The following is a 19,701-nucleotide window of genomic DNA, read 5'->3' as shown; positions in this document are numbered from 1 at the left end:
GGTGGTGGAGGAGCTTAACTAAAGCTCATCAAGCGAGTTTTAGTTAAAGCGCCCCACCACCATTTTGAAACATGGGGATGCTGATACACATGATGTGGAGCAAACTTGGTAGCAGGCTCAATTGAGTCTACTCTGATGTGTATTAATTAGCACACATTGGAGCAGAGCTCTGTCAGGTGTATAGGAGCCCCAAATGCCTAAAACTGGTTTAAGATAGACCTGGATGGATGTAGTATCAAATTTAACTGATTTATATTAAACCAGTCTCTTGAACTTCTCTCCCAGATCCCTTTCCAACTCAGGTTATCTTCCAGTCCCCAAGATGCTTTGCATGTCCTCCACAAATCCCTCTCGCACAGGATGGGCAGGCTAGACTTGGCACTGCCTGCTCCAGCTGAACAGGGCCATCCCCACCCTCAGGCTTTCAAAGACCTAAGGCAACAATGCCTGTTCTGCAGCCCTGGTCCTGTGTGCAGCTGTCAGCCCAGCAAGGTGCATGGGGAAAGCAGGAAACAGAACCCCCCACTCCCACCCTGGTCCCAATCCCTGGTGTATGAGTGTTTCCTCCGCAGCCCATGCAAATCACTGACACACAGCTGGGAGGGGGGATGTAGTCCCTCCAGCCCAGGACCAGCCCCAATCCCTATGCCTTGGTGAGGGTTCCTCCACCCTGGTACATTCCCCCCTTGAATTGCTTCACATGGTCCAGCAATGGCTTAACCTTACCCCCACAGATGCAGGGGCAGAACAGTCCCTCCAGCCCAGCGCTGAGCCATCACTAGTTTGCGCAGAGGGGGGAAAAGGGGGGAATCCCACTCTGCACCAGTGGCAGGGCTTGAGGGACTCTGCCTGGGGCAGGGGAACTTTTCACTGCAGCATAGGGATCCCCATCATATAGGCTGATGCCCAGACCTGGCTGGGGCCCAGGCTGGAGGGACTGTTCCCCTCTGCACCTGTGGGAGGGAACTAAGCCAACACCAAACCATGCCGAGAGGTTGGGGGGGAGGATTACCTCTCTGATAGGGCTTGGGGGACCCTACCCAGGTAGATGAACCCTCACTGAGGTGCAGGGATCTCCCCATGTTACCTGATGTCCAGAGCCAGCTGTTCCTCAGCTATAGGAAGACAGCAGGGAGTTGGGGGACATGTATTGGGCAACCAATCAGAAACAAGTGAAGATTGAATTGATTCAGCCTCAGGCTTTTTAACTGTCTGTACTTAGCCATAGAGTACATTCAGATGGTAAATCTATTAAGCATCTGCATTAAGCCGCCACTAACTTGATCTTTGTCAAGAAGCTGCAGTCCAAAAATAAGCACTTTAAAAGGTGATCGACAAAATCTGTGGCTAAAAAATTAAATGATATTTGTGTGATCACAGGAAAGTAGAGATTGCATCATTTTGATTAAACATTTCTATGAAAACATAAATTTGTTTCTTAAAGCTACACTAGAAAGTTAAAAATAAAACCTGATGTGCCCTGTTCATTTTTCCTTCATTACAGGCATGTCTGAGGAAAATATTAACTCATTAGACAGTCCATTCATGTCTCCACTCTTTAGTTTCCTTGAAAGCATGGGCAAATAGGAAATTGGTCAAACAATGGTATTATAGGTGACAAAAACTTGAAGCTTGTTTAAAATTAATAGATTCATAGATTCATAAATTGTTAGGCACTGGAAGGGACCTTGTAAAATCATTGGGTCCAGTCCCCCTGCATTAAGCAGGTGACCCCAGCAAGGTGACTGTCCAGTCTCCTCTTGAAGATTTATAGGGTAGGTGATTCTTCTGGAGGGAGCCTATTCCACAGTCTGGACACCTTGACTGTGAAAAAGTTTTTCCTCATGTTAATCCTGAAACAGTCTTCCAGGACTTTGTGGCCATTACTCCTGGTTTTCCCCAAGGGTGCCCTGGTGAACAGCTGTTTGCTGAGCCCCTGATGTATTCCCCTGATATAGCAGTAAGCTGCCACCAAGTCCCTTCTCAGGCTTCTCTATTTTAGGCTGAAAAGTCCCAGGTCCCTCAGCCTTTCCTCATATGCCATGTGTTAGGGTGAAAGGATTTAAATCTTGGGGAACACTGGATTTGCAGCTGAATACAAAGGCTTTAATCTGTGTCTCAGCAAAAGCTGCTGGTCACAAGGCAGAATGATATATTAAAAATAACCTTGCAAATACATAGGCAAGTAGTTTCTTAACAAAGGGGTAGTATAGTGTAAGAAGGGTATATAGTGTAAGAAGAACAAGATGCAGCCCACCAGCTATCGTCAGGAGATAAAGCAGAAGCAAGACCTTGGAGATGAAGAAGGAGTCAGCAAAAGCCAGAAAGTATCAGCAAGTGACCGAAGGAAGTGTAAGTCAAAGTCTTGCACATGCAATCTTAGCAGAGAGGCATGTAAATGAATGAAATGCATAGGCAATACCATGCTAATGAAGCAAACAACAAACAGAGGTGGAGTTTAAGACAGGAGGAAGTATGGGTGGAACCCGAGGAGGGACATAGGTTAATGAGCATGAACCAAGGTGTATAAAATGTGAAAAGAACTATTGTTCAGTGCTGCTCCCCATGTTCATAGACTGAGTGTCTGTGAGGGAGCTCACCCAAAGCTGTCTCCATTTTGAATCAAGCTGTTGCGAGCAATGTGTGCTGGTGTTTCCTCCTTGCTTGCTCTGGCTAATGAGTAACAGAATCCATGAGCCATTGGATCATTGTCTCCCTAGTTGTTGGGCACCACATGGAGTTGGGGTCTAACAGCATGCAAGTCTCTGATCATACAGGTGGCTCTTCTCTGGATTCTCTCAAGCTTTACCACACCCTTGTTGAACTGTGGTTCCCAAAACTGGACACAGTACTCCAGCTGTGGTCTCACCAATGCTGAGTAAAGTGGAAGAATCACTTCCTTTGTTTTGCTTGAGATGCATTGATTGATGCATGGCTACAGTGTAGCACTGACAGCTCATATTCATACTTTAGCCTATTATTACACCATTCAGTTGTGGTCCTGGTCAGTTTGGCACTGCCAAGCCTATAGGTATGTAGGGGATTGTTCATCCCCAGGTGGAGCACTTTACATTTCTCGATGTTGAACTTCATCTGGTTCTGATCCACCCAACTTACTAGTCTGTCTAGGTCCACTCATATCTGTAGCCTATCTTGAAGCATGACCACACTCCCCCATAACTTGGTGCCATCCTCAAACTTGTCCAGTGTCTTCTTCACCCTCGCATCTAAATCATTGATAAAGATGTTGAAAAGAACTGGACCAAGCACCACCCCTGAGACACACTACTGGTCACTTCTCACCAGGACAACATGGATCCATTCATTAGAACTCTCTGGGTACGTCCAGACAAGCACGCTTGTATCCCTTGCCCCATCTCAAACTCCTTTGAGGTGGGGCAAGAGGTATGTGCAGGAATGAAAAAATGTTGCAGTGCGGGGAACTTGCAGTGCGAGGAAAAAATTAGACCCCTGGATATCCAGGGATCAAACAAAAACTGAGAGGAAAAAACTGGGTCAGGACATGGTCCCAGACTGTGCCCTGAGGCAACTGGAGGTTCAGTCCTCCAGAGACACTCTAGCAGAGTGCCAGAGTGTCTCTATGATTGGCCCTTTCCCCGCTCCTGAAGCATGTTGCCTGCCCATGCTGGGCAGGCAGCAGTGCAAGCTGCAGGGACCCAGACCCAGCTTTTGCCAAGTAGGCAGGGGATTGGGGGGCTGGAGGAGGGGGGAGGGTTCCTTGGGAGGCTGGAGACAGCAGGGGAATGAGCAGGGGGTTGGAGACAACCCCAGAGGCATTCCCCTGCTGTCCCCTGCTCTCCCGAGGCTGGAGACAGCAGGAGAATGTCTCTGTGGCTGTTTCTAGACTCCTGCTCCTCCCCTACTTGTCTCCAGCCTCAGGGGAGCAGGGGAAGGAGCAGGGGGCTGCATACAGCAGGGGAATGCCTCCGGGGCCTCACTGCTGGCCACCACTGTCACTGCCTGTAGTGTCTGTGGGTGCTCGCTGCTCACCACCCCACCCTCTGCTGCCAACAGTGCCTGCGGCATTTGTGGGAGCTCCCTGATTACCACTGCCACCACACTCCCACCACCTCCAGTGCTGCCATGCCCCGGCAGCCACTGGGGGCACGCAGCGTTAATGCAGGGGACCCATTCTTCCTAAGCATCTCCCACAACCACATCCCTCCACATGCCTCCAAACCCACCCACATCCCCCATCCCCCTTGCTACCCCATCCTGCAAACCCCACATCCCCCCATCACACACCCACAATGTGATAAGGTAACCCAAAGCTAACATTAAAACATATAGATATTTAGGATTTATTTTATTATGATGCTAGAGACACTGATAGACTTCCAAATTTCTTTAACATTGTAAATATAACAATAAAACATTGCCCATCTGATCAGTCCCCCTTTCTCTCTCTCTTTTGTTCTAATTGTGGAAAAAAGTAGATTTTGGGGTATTTTAAAAAGTGAATTTGGGATGCTGTCTCAGCATCTAGCTGTTACAGGGGCTAGTGTCCCCAGATACCAATTGCCTGGGCCCCAGAAGCTCCTGAGGTCAAGTAACCCTGAGCTGCTGGCCAGGGCAGGTTTCTGTATTGCTGGGGCCAGAGCAGGGCAGCTTTTTATATTGTTGGAGACAGCACAGGTGCTGGCCCCGGGCTCTAGCTCCTCCTGGATGCAGATCCGGGAGGAGCCAGGCAGGGTTATTTTGCCCCAAATGGCACAATTTGCTCCACAACAAAGTGCATGTCCAAGCACGTGCACTGAGGCAAAATGTCCCAGCTCAAATTTGCACCACTTCTATTTGAGCTGCTGAACACGCATGTGCTTGCATGCGTGGACACACCCTCTGGGTCCTACCCCACAGCCAGCTTTGTACCCACCTAACTGTCTCACAGTTAAGCCTACGATCCTCCAATTTTCCTGTGAGAACATTGTGGGATATCAGATCAAAGGTCTTTTGGAAGTCAAGGTGTACAACCTCCTCCTTCTTAACCAGGTGATGAATTACCTGATCATAGAAGGAAATGAGATTGACAAGACAAGACTTTCCTGAGATGAAGCCATGTGGCTGTCATTCAGAATCCTACCTTCTGTAAGCTTATTCCACATAGACTCCTTAATTAATTTTTCCAGCATTTTCCCTGGGATAGAAGCTAGGCTAATTGGCCTATAGTTACCCAGGTCCTCTCTCCCCCCCTTCTTGAAAAATGGGTACAACATTGGCCCTCTTTCAGTCCTCAGGTACCTCTCTGGAGCACCACAAGTTTTGGAAGAGTTTTGCCAGGGGTTCCACGATGTCTTCAGCCAGCTCTTTTGGCACTCTCAGATGAAGTTATGCCAGTCCTGCTAACTTATATATGTCAATTTTTTTTAATTCATCATGCACCAGTTCAAAATTACCAGAGATTTTCATAAACACGGTTTTAAAACATATATATATGTAAAAACATGTTTGTGAAAATCTCCCTATTATATAAATTTATATATACAAAAATCACTCTGGTAATTATATATATAAACACATGTTTAACTCAAATGCCTAATTGCCTGAATAAAAGGCTTGAAAGAAAGTTGTTTCAGTTGGTTGGTTGGTTGGTTGGTTGGTTGGTTGGTTGGTTGGTTGGTTGGTTGGTTGGTTGAAGCTTCAGGTTTCCTGCTTTTTTGAGAACTGGCTGAGAAAACTTCCATCATGGCCAAATCTGCAATTTTGAAAAGGAAGGTGCAGATGGTATGGCACATCATCACTTGTGACACAATGTATATTTTTCAGCAATTGAAGGAAAACTAGATCCTTTGCTAATATGTAAGGGACTAACATGATATGGGTATAACTATTGGAATGTGCACTAATTTGCTACATTATATATAAAAAAAAACCCACAACAAACAAGGCAAAAATAGACAAAATACTCAAAAGATCACTGTCCTGTAGTCTTTATAGGTTTATATACTTCTCTTTTTCAGATTCATGAAATAAAATCTAGCCTTCTTGAGCTTCTTGACAGTGTCTCCGGTATTTCACCATCAGTCATTTCTACACCTGAGTTATTACCACGCTTGAGTGAAATAGAAAAGAGACATTACCAGGAATGGCTAACAGACAGCAAAATTGCAAATGAGAGGATAGTTTGAATAGTGGAATGTTGAGACCATTAAAATGGACAGAGGATTATGAACACCTGTGGAGTAGAGAGAGATTAACAGAGATCAGGGAGGTGACAATGAGCCATAAAATCAATTGATTCTGTCAGCACTGCCTGAAAAGAAATGTGGCTACTTCTCCCACAGTACTGGTTTTAAAGTTTGGGTAAAACAAGACTCAAAGTGAGGTGCAACTGCACTAGTGCACCTCTCTGGATCCACCCTGATTTCCAATCTATTTCTTTAGACTTCCAAAGAAAACTCCAGAAACAGAAGTCTGGATGTTCTAATATTTTAAGGTAAAAGTTAACAGGGGAAAATCTTTTACATCTTTTTGGTAAATCATAATAGAACAAGAAAGGTCCCAAATCTTTTTTCCCTTTGTGGGTCAGATTTAAATGGCCTTTTCATCTTAAATGAAAGTTTTATCAACATTTATCAAACACTTAATCTTCTTATTTCTACAGTTGCTTCTAGTTCCTAGGAATTTAAAAATGTGACATCAACACATCAACAATCTAACATATTCGAAGACCAACTGATAAAGATCTCATCCATCTTTTAAATATAGAAATTAAATTTAATTTTGCCTTTTCATTATAAGATGATACATAAAGAGCTGCTTTATTCTGATTACACTGCTCCTCTAATTCAATCCAGCTTCACACAATTTGGATAAGAAAAGAACTAGATGAGACTCTATCTTGTATCTGATGAAAAACTGTAATTTTATAACCTAGAGTTCTGGTTGCTTATTAGAAAGCATATCCATCACCGTAAAGGAACAGACAGAATCACAATGTGAGACAGTGCATGGAAAGAAGAGGGTTGCATCAATCAGCCTGCATCTTATAATCTTAAACATGTGAAAATTAATATTAAAAATTCTCTGCCTCATCTTCTCAACCCAGACTCTCTTGCATGCTCATCACACATCTGCAACACCTAATTCAAAATCTCACTGAACAGTCAAGTTAGGATTAAATCTTTCAATAAAATGCAGGGACAGATTCTGATCTGAAATAAAGTAGGACAGGCTTTGACCACAATTTTTCTTCTCTGTTCTGTTTAGCCACTCTTAATTTAGGGATACAAAGTCAAGAACAGAAGACCTGTCAAACTGATGGTGCGGGTTCACGATGGCAGCCCCAAGGAAGTAAAATATGGTTGTAAGTCCTGCTCTGTGATGGGCACTTCTACTCATCTCCATCCACTGCTCATTGCCATTCATCATTTCCTTTTGCTTCCTACCCTGTAATCAATTCTGAGTTCATAAGTTCTAGCATTCTTTCATTACCTGATTAACTGGAGTCTTTGATTAACTGCACCTCCAGTCAGTTCTGCAAATGCTGTTGGTTGGCAAAAGTCCTTTGGTGGAAGAGGAAATGAAGGGAGCTTTTTGTGATGCTCAGTTCATACCAATATCAAATGGTTTGTCCTCATATAACAATACTTTGCCATCTAAATGTAGTATTGAACAGGCCTTTTACATGTGAAATTAAATCAACAAATAATGAGAAAGTCTTCATAACTGGTGAACATGTTATTTGATTTAGTCACTGAGATGCAGATGAATTGTAAGTGGCTTGGTTGTTTTCATCTTGTGTGGTACAGGGTGCGTCAGCTCCCACTGCCTATAATTACATTCTTCAGTGCTGAGCATGTTCCAAGAGTCACTAATTATCTTCTGGGATCTGGTCCCTAAGAATTAACTTCACTCTTTGGAGTCTGCAGTTGTCTCTGAATAATCCTTAACAACTAAGCAAGGAATCACTGCTTATGAGGATGATAGGGTAATGTTGACAACAAAGTGTTATTTTCCCCCATTGTCTGTGGTTTGATAAGACAAGGCCATTTGCTGTTTTATATTCAAACTCAGTCTTCCACAGTTCAAAATACAAATGTGTACCATTGTCTTTATTGTTATACAAACAGTGCATAGTAGTCTAGATCAGAACCCTAAGCCTCATTCTGCTATGCGGAAAACAATCATATGTAAGACACGGCCCCAGCACTTAAAATTCTTACCATCTGAAAAAGTAAGGCAAGCTAATGGGAGCTAAGAGGGAGTATCATCTTCCTCAATTTACAGATGGGGAATTAGGAATATCTTCATTGCCTTCGACTACTTGCCGAGGTCCCACCGAAGGATCTGAAGAAGCAGATGCTGAAATCAGACATCCTGAATCCCAGCAAGATGTCTGTATCAGAAAACCTATGTCCGTATAAAAAGCTCTCACCTATTTTGTTTCTCTTCAGACATGTATAATGTTCTAGTTATTGAATAGCTTTCCATTGTATTAAGTCATGATGACACACAACCTGACAGTTCAGATAATGGATATAAATTATAGTTATATTTCCATGTTCCACAGGGAAGACTATCTACATGACCATATACTAACTCAAAACTTGGTAAACTCTATCTAGTTTTACACTAGACATATCAATAAGGTAAAAGGCAGGGTCTTTTCTACATACATGTGTACAGTGCCTAGCACATGCACCCATGATCCTGATGGAGCCTTGAAAAACTACTGCAAGACAAGTATTGAATAATACTAAATTAGCAGTAAAAACTCTTAGAAAGGTACTCAGTCTTAAAAATAGTATGCATTTTTTCTATAATGTTAAGATTCCCCTTCCTCACCCCCCCCAGAACTATGATTTAATAATGTATGCTAGGTAATTTGTTATATCAAACCATTCCTGCATGAGAAAGATTAGCTTTTGTCTTCAAACAAATTGTTTTGTAGGAGAACAGTGCTCTCCAGTGATCAAAGAAAGGAAATGCTAGACTCATAAAACAGGTAATTATGTTTTTTATTGTCTCAGCTTCATCTTAACTTATTAGCAGGACTGTCTGCAATGTGCAATCAAGACATTTTTTCTTCAAAGATTTTTTTTTCTTTTCCTTAGTGAAAATAATGTTATAACAGTAATTATTCTATTCACATGGTTATAATTGAAATTTGTCTGGCTGTTTTTATGTTACTAAAACAGACTTTATATCCCAGACTTATGGAAGGAGAAAGCACTTCTTGGAACAACTGCATGCATATTAACATGAGAAATTTTAGTTATTAGAGAGACATTTTAGTTGCAAACTGATGATCCCTTATGCTCATGCAATTTATAAATCTGTGGCTCCAATTAATAGTGAGAGTTATTTGGAGTGTTTCCCATAGCTCATATTGCATTTTGACTGACAAATAACATTGTATGGGGGGTGGTCTTCAACTAGAGAAGCAGAAACAAACCAGTAGGCCAGTGTTGTAAAGTCTGTATTATTCAAATTTAAGAAAGCATCTACTAAACCTTCATTTTATTTTAGGAACTACAGGTATAGAAATAGATACCATAGAGCAGTTGAGGCATATCCTTACACCTACTTAATGTCAGGCATATGGAGTAATATGAGGGTCAGAAATTACAGACTTCAAGGGACTCAAAACCCCATTTATAACTTCCATATCCCCATTTAGAATCATGACTCCAGTCTGGGAAATATTGCTGTAAAGGAAACTAACAATTCTTTACCTGAAAAGAGATTTCTTCCTTGTCTTCCAAGAAGGGATTTGTAAGAAACAGACTAAATTTCACTGATATGAATGGAAATATGTCCACTCAAATGTAGAGACATCTAGATTTAAGTCAGCCAAGGATCTGGTCCTGTCATTTCAGAATCAGTGAAATAACCTACAAATCATTAGTCCCCTGACCTTTTCTGGTCCTGACAAGTAATTTGGTGTGGCCCAATTCAGCAACAACTGTTCACGTGCCTGAAATTCACAGAAAACAGGGACATAACTGTTTTAGCTACTCAGCTACATGTGACATTTACTGTGCAGTAGATTAATTCTACTGCACATTACAGCATCACAGCAAAAGCCATTCTAATTCACTAATGTGCAGTACAAATAGTCTACTGCCCATCAAGTGTCACAAAAAGACTGTGTACTATTGCTACGATCCATTAGCACTGGCTACTGCGCATTTATGTAGCAGGTCATATTATAGGTACTAAACTTAATGCACAGTAGCAATGGGGAATTAATGCATGTGTAGATGCGCCCTATGGTAATTTTCCCTAAACCCATTCTTATCCCACTGTGAGAGCAAAACAAGGGCAGTTCACCTGAATGAAACAATAATGTTTCCCTGATTTATTATTCATTTACTACCAAGCAACTGCAAGTATAGGAATAGTTACTATAGAGCAGCTGAGGTATAGAAAGGACTATGCCCTCTTAATTTCAGGCATATGGAGTAATACAAGGCTCAGGGGAATTATGGGCTTCATGGGAATCAAACCCCACCTGTAACTACCACAACCCCATTTAGAATCATGACTCTAGTTGAGTAATTATTGCTGTAGAGAAAACTAATATTTCTTTGCCTGAAAAGAGATTCCAGAAGCATAGCCATGTATCCATCAAACAATTGAATTTAATAGATCTCTTTATGGGATTCCTTGGTACTTTTATGACCACTATTGACATACTTTGCTAAATACTGATGGAGCATTGTGGCTTGCTGCTTGGCAAACCTGCAGTAAATCTATATGTATTGTCTAGGCAGAAGCTATTTCACAGTATTCTTCTTCAGTGTCACTGTCCCAATTTCCTTTCATACCTTCAAGCTCTTTGGAACATTAACAAGTAGGTGGTGTTTAACTTTCAAGTAACAATGAACTGACAAAGGAGCACAGACATTCATTTTGTTTCTATCATTATATTGATGAATTCTTGCTGGGGGTAGGGGGAAGGTGGGTGCACTACTGTTTGGGAATTGCTGTATTTTAAGTTGCTGCTTTGGGCCATTTGGAACTGTCATCATTTAGATTATGATAATATGCCTCTCTCTTGTTGCAAACCTCCGGTTGGGTGCCTGTTAGGATACAATATTATCATACAAATTACATATCCATCTTCATTTGGCATGATACTCTGTAGCTTTGCTTCCATTAAAGGTTTTCAGTTGAAAAGATAAACTAAATAAAACCATGAGTAGAGAGAGGCAAAGGTGGGTTAAAGGGATCAAAAGGGATCTCTCAGCCATGCCCCTTCTTTCCTCATTTCTCTATCCTTCGTACTTAAATGACTTTATTCCTTTCTCCTTAGTACCCCTGCTCTCTGTGGGCACGTCCAGATGAGCAGGAACATGTGTTTCCCTGACAAATAACTGCTACATGTCCCCAGGAAACACCCGTGCCATGTGCACTGTGGCATGCAGCAGGTTCCCCCAGGTGGTGTAGTGGAGGCTGGGGCTAGCAACTGTGCTAACCCCAGCAGCCTTACCTGAGGTCTTGGGGGCCTCTAGGAGCTGCAGCCATGGTGCTCTTGCAGCAAGAAACCTGGCCAGCAGGCTCCAGGTTTGGGTGGCACACACTGCCACCACATGCACCACCCCACTTTTTCAGGGGGAGGAGGGGATTTGACCCCGGGATCTCTTGGGGTCAAAAAAACTCCTGTTCTGCGAAGCAGCAGAGTGGTGAATGCCTGCATGTGTGGTGTGTGGCACCACAGTCGGGTCCACGGGAGCCACATACTGCATGTCCATGCTCATCTGGACTTGACCTGCAAGACCATTCATAGCATCTGAAGAAGTAGGCTGTATCCTAGGAATGCTCATGCCTCTCTGAATGAGTAGTGTCACACATTCAACCAATAGGTGCAATTAAAATGCAAGCAAACACACACTCTAGCAGTTTAGTACATGTTAAGTGCCATACATGTTGCAAAGTTGCTCCCTTCCAGGTGAGGATTACCTATAGATGTTGTCACATGATCATTTGCAAGGGCAACAAATCATTAGAATAACTGTGATGCACTGAAGTTCATATGTATTTAAGTTAGTATGTCAGATAATCCTTACCTGAAAGGGAACAACTTTACAGCGCCACAATGGCATTTAACACTCACTAAAGTGCATGAAAGTGCATCTGATTGCATTTTAACTTCACTTAGTAAGCCTTAAATTGAATGTATGAGCCTTAATGTACTAACTTTAATAGTTCACAGCATCCCAGTGATTCACAACCACTGCAAGTGACTGTGTAACTACAACCTGATGTGCCACACTGCCCTACCTTCTTCCAAATAAAAAAAGCAAGTAGAAGTGCACCAATACATCAGTCCATATCATATCGGCACCAATATAAGGAAAATTGACATGATTGGTAATCAGCTTTTTTTGGCTGATCTGGCCAATGACGTCACCAATAAATGCCATGTGCATGGGGGCAGCCACAGCATGCATGCACCCAGGAGAGCACCTTGGCAGTGCAGCCAGGAGAGCAGCATCCATCCAGTAAATCTGTTGGTGACGAGAGATAGAGAGGAAGGAAGGGACATGGAGGGGGCAGATTGAGGTCCCCATGGTGAGTGAGGGCTGTAACTGGGGCTGGGGCAGGCACTGCCCAGCCAGGGCAGGGTGGAGCATGGAACAGAGCCATGAGCAGCTCACATACTCCCTGGATCTGACTGTGGGGTGAGGGTGGGCTGCCGCTGTGGGCTAGGGCCATGGGCAATGCTGGCCTTTTCCCAGTGAAGGAGCTGGTCCAGGGCTGTGCTTGAGGTGGCTGGTGGCAGTGCTGGGAGTGGGAGCTATGGGGGAGCGGCAGCCACCCCAAAATTTGGCATAGCCCCCTGAACCCTCCCTCCCAGTGTCACTGCCACCCACCTCAAGCACCTCCCTGGCCCAGCCCCCACACCAGGATGAGGCCAGTGCAGCCCCCGGCCCCAGCACACAGCAGCAGCCTGCCCTCACCCCACATGCACGGGCTCCCCATGCCTTCCCCAGAGGAGTGCACAGTGGCAGGAGCCACCCCACCTTCCCTGTGCCCCCCAGACAAGTCAGTAATGATTCTGTCCCCCACCCCAGCTGGACAGCATCTGCCCCTACCCCAGCTCCAGCCCCACTACATCCCTCATCATGGGGGACTCAATCTGCCCCCTGCCCATGATGCTTACCTTCCCCCTGCCTCTTCACTCAAACAGACTTACCAGCTGGAAACTGCTCTCCAAGCTGCCAGGTTGCATATCAGCAACTGGATCACTATCAGCTGATAGGGTTTGTTAATAAGTGGCCATTGGAATCAGCCCAAAAAATCTTTATCAGTGAACCCCTACTAGTAAGAGATTTTGTGCGCAGCAGGTTGTACCTCCATCTTCATCTTTTTTCAAAGTGACTCTGAGTTGTTGCAATATGTTGAAGAGCAGACTTTGTGATGTCTGTCTCGTGACTCTACTAGATTGTTGTTCACATTACAGGGCATGAATAAGAGATCACAAACTTTTTGTTTGTCTGCTTTATGGTGTTACATATAATCATGTCAGCTGAGAAATATGGTGGACTTGAAACAGACTAAAATGTGCACTACCCGTTCTACTAAATGTGTGTGCATTTTGCAGAGCCCTCTCCCCACTCTTTTTTTAAATAAAATTTCCGCAAAACTCATGAAAAGTAATAAAAGCTAGCAAACTAATGCCTAGAGCTTCCATTGCTTTTTAGTTGTCAGCAATGTATTTCAAATGTCTTTGTATATGCACAAATCTTTTGATGGCCTGAATTTTTATAAAACAAGCACTTTGTCCAATCAGTTTTGAGACCTTTTAAAAGACCTTGTGCAAATGATAAAATTGTACTTGGTGCCTAACCCATTAGTTATGAAGGATGCCTTTTAATTACAAAGTCAAAACTGTATTTACTGATGGAACAGTGGCAAGACTTCGAGTGTACAGCAAATTTTATTCCATGCAGAAATGATTCAAGTCTAGTCCCAGATGTGCCTATAAAGATAGCCAGATTGAAAAATAAGCACATGGCTTATGGAGAGCCTTACTACAGCAGCTCATTAATTTTATGAATAATGGCTTTTTATCATAAGAACTGGGACCATGCATCACAACTGTACTGGGAATTAAAGCACTGATATGTAGGTTTTTAAACATTAAAAATCTCTCCTTCTGAGCATATTTACCAACTGAAACTGATAGATCAACAGATCATTAGGGCTATCAAAATGTATTCAAGTAAAATAAGACTTTCTCCCATTCTCACCTGCGAAAATTGACCTTCTAGGTCTTTAGAAGTAAAATGCAGATCCTAAATGGTAAAGGTTTTATTGGAGAGGGGAGGGGAAGGGGTTTTGGCTTGGCTTGGCTTGGCTTGGCTTGGTGGGGTTTTTATGGCAGTGACTAAGGCCCAGATCCTATTCTACCTATCAGACATATAAGTTTAGATGGCTGCATGGCCAAAAAACGTGAGTGATCCAATTGAGGCCAGCCACTCACACAGCTTTCCTATTGTATCAATAAGTGGCCAAGTAGCCCTGCAAAGCAAATAAGCACTGAACAGGGAATCACCTGCAGGCAACTAACAGAAAATGCTAGTCAGTCATATGCCTTAGGCATCTGCTTTGGCTGAACATTTTGCTCATCCCTCATTTTAGGATTCAGATCCACTTGGATGAGAAGTCTGTACCTCCAGAAGAAAAGAGTAGGATATGTTTTTTCCCTAATAACCTAGCAGTTATGGTACTTGCCCAGGAAGTGGGAGACTCAGCTATATTTATTCTATTTAGTTAGCCACACTGGCTGAGAGCATCCTTATTCTCCTGCCAAAGCGGGGCTATTAGGAGAACAGAAATACAAGAATCATGGAGTTAAAGAAACAGCAGACAAATGGAACATGATACGTGTTGGTACCCAGAGGCCTTCAGGCCTGGGTTTTGATCTTTGTGCTTAGCTTAAGCTGTGTGCTTAGCTTGAATTGTGGTCAAGACTTGCACTTGGTGAAAAGGAGCAGATGAAAAAATACCATTCCTGACTTAAAATGAATCAGGAAGCGGCATTGTGTTCATTACATGGGGGTGGAGGGAAGCATGCTGTATTGCTTTTGACTAAGTACACAATTGTAACTGCTAAGGTTACAATTATCTTGACTTTTTCTATTTAGAATTGCAACTGTTAGGGTTTAATACATTTGCTTATAGTCAAGAACAACCATGTCTTAATCTCCACACTTGTTTAAAACACCTGTAATAGCATCACTGGACGTAACACACTGTAGCCTAGTGTAGAAAGCATTCCCTAAGAGGGGTGGATCCCTGGGTTCTGCACCCAATGCTGTTCATGTATTTTCCATTAATATTGTTACTAGCTATCTTACCTTCAGAATTTCTAATCACAGATTTTTTCATCATTCCCTAACTAAAAGAAAAGTCTTTGTCTTTCTTATATCGTAAGAAGAGACACCATACACAGGAATCACACCACTTCACAGTAGTTTTAGAACTTCAGATAGACCTTTCTGATGCAATTCTCCTTCCTCTTTGTTCCATTTATGGGTTACAAGTATTAATATGTTACTAGTGAAAGTGAAAGAACATTTTAATGTAAAATATTTGACATCTTCCCAAGAATAAATCCATTTTTCTCTCAGACTCTCCAGATCTATATTTATTCTTTCTCCTTGTGTCGCCTCTGCTTTAATCCTTGATGCTTGTCTCTCTCAGGTTTCTAACTGTTATTAAACTGTTTTTATGAACAAGCTATTTATTTAGCACAGTTAAGAGTGTCTACATGTGCTCACCATCAGTAACATTTTTTTCCTATGTATGTTTTCCCATTCCCTCCTTTTTAATGTTTTACTACCAAAACTCTCTTTCTCTGAAGCTAGGTTTCCTAATGGCAGGGTAGCTACTGATAGCATCTCAAACAGGTATGTATGAACTGAAAGAAGTTTGATACTCCTAGTCCTGTTCTTAAAGCTACAGTCTTCCTCAGGATACTCTGTACACTGAATATCATAAGGCTTCTACAAGGGTAGCAGTTACAATTCTTCTAATTATTGTATACTTTCTTTGTATGCATGCGCAGATCCAGAGTTTTGAAATGGAGGGTGCAGATGGTGAGGTGCATCATCAATATAAAACACCACCTAGTTTTCTCCAGTTGAAAATAAACTAGAAGCTTTACTACTATGCTAAGGGTCTAGGGCTGTACTATTTGGTTTAAGATTGATACTAAAACAAATATAACTTCCTTGGAATGAGTTAAAAACAATCTGGAGGGTGTGAAATAGGAGCCCCATTACCTGGAGCAACTAACAGACAGCAGAATTGCAGAACAAAAACTATCTGGATTGGTGGAACATCAAGACCATTACAAAAAAGAAAGGTTCATTAACACGCATGGAATGAAGAGTTTAGAAGGGATCACAGATTACAACAAGCCATGAAGTCAAAATTCAGCCCTTATCATGAAATTATTGTGTTCAAGTCCCAAGCCTTCAAAACACTTTTAGGGTGCCTACAGACATGCTCATTTGCATTCTAATTAGAACATGTCCAAGCAGACTCGATTAATCAAGTCTGCTCCATGTTCTAATTAGAACGCTCCAGTGTTACCTCACCATCATGTGTATTAAGCCCATGCACACTTCAAAATGGCTTCGGGGGTCTTTTATCTAAACCTCATTAATTGAGCTTTAGCTAAAACATCCTGCAGCCATTTTGAAATGCATAGGAGCTTAATATACGTGTCAGTGAGCTGTTTTAAGTAGAGCAGCTGTCTGGGAAACACTGCAGTTAAAATGCACCCCAACACATCCCTGAGCATGTGTATAGGCAGCCTTAGAAAGAGGTAACTACCTTTTTCTGCGTCTCTAAGTAAGATATTCACATAGCTAAAAAGAGATGGATTCATGGTATGAAGTTCACACCTCGTTAAAGTCATATCAAAACCTTCACTGACTTCAGTGGAACCGTTACTCTCAGTGTAAATCTGGATGCAAAATGTAGGAGCAAATTGCACAAGAAATGTACTCATTTTTGAGAATTTAGCTGTAAAGAGAGCTATATTTTTCTCTAAAAGTTATGTTTCAGTTTATTCCAGCATGTGCTCCATTTTCCTCCTTTATTTAATGAGGTACTGAATAAATTATCCACCCACAGTTCCCAAAGTGCAGAGTATTCCTGCCAACAAAAACAACAAAAATAATACCAGAAAGCTTTTTTTTTTTTGTTCTTTTACCTAAGCTCCCAACATATTTTATTTATATTTTGAATTTCATCCTGTACAACATAGAATCAGGCATTCATTACATGCATAGCCAAATAAAAAACTGAACATGGAACTCCCAGAAGCCTTTGTGTTAACATTTAAAATTGACAGGCGTTAGATGAAACAGAGGCTATTGGGAACTGCCTGTTCACATTCTGCTGGTAGAAAGCATGAAGAACAGTTGGATGAAAATTTTGAAAAGCTCATTTCTTTTCATCCAAGACCAGCAGGTCAGAACTAATTTCTTTTGGTCCAAGGTCACCAGTTCTTTCCATTTGGGCTAAAAGAGATTTTTCTGCAGATGTAGCAGTGCTAGGACTTACAGTTTTTAGAACAGATAGGGGAAAATGATACAACAGTTCCCACTGGAAATGTAATTTAATCAAAATAATTTTTTTGAAGGAATGTGTTGAAGTTGATAAAATTTTCAATGCAAGTGTCAATAACTGTTTTTAGTGTTTCGATTTATTTTGATAACAACAAAACTTTTCAGTAAGGTTGCATTGTTTCTTTTTGGCTTTTGATTATTTTCATTTTATATTGCATTTCATATGTTACATTTACTACACATTTTATACACACACACATTATTAAAATGAAATTATTCATTATCAAAATATCAAGTTTTCCTTTAAAATAATCTATTGTGTAATCAATTTCAGAGCTTTCCACTTTCTTGTTGATTGGAAGTAAATTTGGTTTTAAATCTCAGAATTTTCTATGAAAATTCTCTTTTCTGACAGCTTACATTTTGACTACTTATGATTCCACTGCGGTCAGGACAGTGATATGCACTATGTTCAGTGAGTTACACTATCAGTGTAGGAAAAAAAAGAAGAGTATAAGAAGCAATTACTGTGTGAATGAAAAGATGCTAGTGTCAAACTGGAAAACTGGTGGACAGAAAGAACTTGTTGATACTGGGGTGCAAATGGAAGTAATAGATAAGTCTGAAAATGCACATGGATTGATTTAACTGATGGCATGATGAGAGAGCAGAATGGAAGGTGGAAGCAAGTAATTGCAAGAAGAAAGAAAGTAAGGCAAAGTCTGATTACATACAGAATTGGACGAACTCAGAACAGAAGTTAAGTTTATAAAAGCCTCCCAGCAGGGAGAGGGGGATCTGCAACTGCAGCGAAGCCTTCACAGTAGGTTTTGTGTCAGAGACCTAGCAGTAATGTGCTTTTCCTTCTCTATCAGCATTTTTCACAAGTGTCATTAGTTAATTTGCTGGGAGGATTTTTCCAGCTGCCCTTACCACCACTAGTTCAAATAGCCAAATTACATACCCCGTGCTGCAGGCATTTTATTTTACAGTGTGTGAGTCTGATTTTGAAGGAGCATTAAGCTTGGCCTTCTTTCTGTGCTCACAAATAATTGCAAGCACAGCTAATTTTGAATGGAAATAGTGAAAAGCACCTATTTCACTAACTGGGGTCTGAGAGCAATCTGATAGTGATCTATCAGCATTGGCTGCTGCAACTAACTCTGCTAAAAAAATTGTGCCCATAATTCTATGTGAGTAAAAAAAGTCATGGGGGAAAGAAGAAAAGGATAAAATATGTCAATTTATTTAGGAAATTATACAAACACACCCAAATATTGAAGACTGGGGTTTCATTTAGTTTTTCATTAACCATCAATGCACTTACATTGCAAAATAAAATCATTTGTGTTGAGAATCATTAGCTGTTGAGCAGAAAGAGAAGAGGCATAGATGGACAGTTCTGTGCTGTGGGCAGTGGGCAGTTCATAGGACAGCAGCCGCTGTGGAGCAGCCAGCCACTGTGGCCTGGCCAGCAGTACAGCAGCTGCTGTTTTTGTGTCTGTGACCGCCATGGCCTCAAACATCTGGTCACGTGCAGCCTTGGTTCGAGTGCCCAGTGTTGTACACCTCACAGACTCCAGTAAGCCATTGAGTAGGTGTTTACTCTTTGAGTAGCCTTCCCCAATCTCGCCTGCCATGACTTTGAAAGTTTCCCAGTGGTGGGGTGACTACTCGGGGTCCCTCTGTGATATGAGATCTGTCCAGCAGTCACCTGCAGGGCTCCACCACCCCTACACCCTGACCTTACACCACCTTGATGGGTCACTGGGTCTTCTTGGCCGCACTCCTGCTCTTGTCCATTGTCCAGCTGTGGAGGCCTTGTAAGTGCCCTCCCATCCTGGGTACCGGCTATCGAGCCTGATTCCCTTAGCCTGCCTCGGGATGCCTGTGGTCGGAGATTCTGGCCGTGAAACCTGTTCCCTCCAGAGTGTTAGAAATAGAATATTGTTAGAAACACGCAGCTTGCATCTTGCACCTGATAAAAAAAAAATACTGCCAAGGACTTTTTCTTTCCCAGCCTTGCTACAGCCTTTCTTATGCTAATTGCAGTTTCTCCCCCTCACCTGCCTTAAGTCTTTCTCATGCGGATTGCAGGAGACAAAATTCAATTATCTGTGTCCTTGAAAGGGGGGGAGGGGAAAGTAAA

General features: G+C 42.1%; 1 long non-coding RNA gene across 1 annotated transcript in view; it reads right to left on the bottom strand.

The window, feature by feature from the left end:
• Positions 1-11,619: 11,619 nt before the first annotated feature.
• The window catches only part of LOC109305604, a 15,938-nt gene continuing 7,856 nt past the window's right edge, over positions 11,620-19,701 (bottom strand). The window contains exon 3 of the long non-coding RNA XR_002099651.1: positions 11,620-11,630. This is a non-coding gene — a long non-coding RNA (uncharacterized LOC109305604). The remainder of the gene's footprint in view (positions 11,631-19,701) is intronic.

Source organism: Crocodylus porosus, unplaced genomic scaffold, assembly GCF_001723895.1.
Source record: "Crocodylus porosus isolate Cpor-Errol unplaced genomic scaffold, CroPor_comp1, whole genome shotgun sequence".
NCBI lineage: Eukaryota > Metazoa > Chordata > Crocodylia > Crocodylidae > Crocodylus > Crocodylus porosus.
The sequence above is the reverse complement of the archived record's forward strand: the minus strand, read 5'-3'. Positions and strand labels throughout refer to the sequence as shown.